A 2,500-nucleotide genomic window follows, 5' to 3' on the forward strand; every position below is an offset into this window, starting at 1 on the left:
AGTACGAGAGGAACCGTTGATTCACACAATTGGTCATCGCGCTTGGTTGAAAAGCCAGTGGCGCGAAGCTACCGTGTGCCGGATTATGACTGAACGCCTCTAAGTCAGAATCCAAGCTAGCATGCGACGCCTGCGCCCGCCGCCCGCCCCGACCCACGTTAGGGGCGCTTGCGCCCCCAAGGGCCCGTGCCATTGGCTAAGCCGGTCCGGCCGACGTGCCGCGGCCGGCCGCCTCGAAGCTCCCTTCCCAACGGGCGGTGGGCTGAATCCTTTGCAGACGACTTAAATACGCGACGGGGCATTGTAAGTGGCAGAGTGGCCTTGCTGCCACGATCCACTGAGATCCAGCCCCATGTCGCACGGATTCGTCCCTCCCCCACAACTCTCCTTCACCAACTAAGGTTCCAAAATGGTAGCCAAATTCTGCACCTCTAAGTCATGGTCAAAAGGAATGGCAAAGTCCCTTGTAAGACATACGCAAGCACCCGATAAGGCCAGCGGAAACAACACTCAAAACTATACGTGACAAATGACCAAGATACTTGGCCGATTCATGCGGATGCCGTCATCACAGGCTACACGGCTAAGTCATGGTCAAGACATATGGTGAAGTCCCTTATATGACATATGCAATCACTCCATAAGACCAGTGGCGAGCACACTGAAAACTATATGTGCCAAGTGACCAAGATACTTGACCGATTCATGCGGATGCCTTCGTCCCAGGCTACACGGGTAAGTCATGGTCAAGACAAATGGTAAAGTCCCTTGTATGACATACGCAATCACTCGATAAGGCCAGTCGCGAGCACACTCAAAACTATTTGTGCAAGTGACCAAGATACTTGGCTGATTCATACATGTGATGTCATCACAAAGAAAGTGTTAAAGGAGACACGGGCAAGAGTGGTGGACGGAACTGGACGCGCACCATGGAAAATTAGGCAAAACCACGTACAGAGACTCGTACACGGGGACACAGGAAAAAAGTGGCCGACGCCCCTCGTGGACGGAAGTGGATGCGCGCCATGGAAAACTGGGCAAAACCACGTACGAGGCACACACACGTACACGGACCCGAGAACGGGCTGTACGTGGACACGAGGAAAAAATGGCCGACGCCCGTCGTGGACGGAACCGGACGCGCGCCATGGAAAACTGGGCAAAAACACGTACGAGGCACACAGACGTACACGGACCCGTGAACGGGCGGTACGTGGACACGGGAAAAAAGTGGCCGACGCCCGTCGTGGACGGAACCGGACGCGCGTCATGGAAAACTGGGCAAAACCACGTACGACGCACACGCACGTACACGGACCGTTACACGGACCCGTGAACGGGCTGTACGTGGACACGGGAAAAAAGTGGCCGACGCCCGTCGTGGACGGAACCGGACGCGCGCCATGGAAAACTGGGCAAAACCACGTACGAGGCACACACACGTACACGGACCCGTGAACGGGCTGTACGTGGACACGGGGAAAAAGGGGCCGACCCCCGTCGTGGACGGAACGTGACGTGCGCACATGGAAACCTGGGCAAAACCACGTACGAGGCACACACATACACGGACCCGTGAACGGGCTGTACGTGGACACGGGAAAAAAGTGGCCGACGCCCGTCGTGGACGGAACCGGACGCGCGCCATGGAAAACTGGGCAAAACCACGTACGAGGCACACACACGTACACGGACCCGTGAACGGGCGGTACGTGGACACGGGAAAAAAGTGGGCGACGCCCGTCGTGGACGGAACCGGACGCACGCCATGGAAAACTGGGCAAAAACACGTACGACGCACACACACGTACACGGACCCGTGAACGGGCTGCACGTGCACGGACCGTTACACGTACACGGACCCGTGAACGGGCGGTACGTGGACACGCACGTACACGGACACGTGAACGGGTACGAGAGGTCCGGGAGAAAAAAAGGCCCATACGCCATGGAAACCGGGTCAAAACTAGCTAATGATGGTCAAGAAACGGTGCCATGGCAGCGAAAACATGTCTCATGGCAGAAAAACGCTGCCACGGCGGCGTTTCAAAACAGTGTACCCCTCCTTCACAAACTGAAGGGCAGGGGTCCCAATGGGGGCTAAAACCCTCGGGTATAGTAGGGAGGAGGGGTCCTTCCTGGTGGGCGTACGGAACACGGTTGGTTTTTCTTAGGAAAAACACCCGTTTTCTCGTACGCCCATCCTTTCCCAACGTTGCCTCGGATGTCCCGTCGTTATGCCATCACGAAGGTGCTGGCCCGGTCCCATGTACGTCTCGTGAGAAATCCTGACCCTACAGCCGAACGTGGCTCGGGAAACAGGAAAGTACCCCGTTACGTACACGTTCCGACCGACGGTAAACAGTCGCAACGGTGTGCCTCGAATGTCGCCTCCGGAAAACCGTTGCCCCCCGGGGGCAACGTCATCGCTGTCCCGGTCCCCTGTACGTCTCAAGTGAAATTCTGACCCAACAGCCGAATGCGGCTCGGGAAACAG

This window comes from Aegilops tauschii, unplaced genomic scaffold, assembly GCF_002575655.3.
Source record: "Aegilops tauschii subsp. strangulata cultivar AL8/78 unplaced genomic scaffold, Aet v6.0 ptg000723l_obj, whole genome shotgun sequence".
Taxonomy (NCBI): Eukaryota; Viridiplantae; Streptophyta; class Magnoliopsida; order Poales; family Poaceae; genus Aegilops; species Aegilops tauschii.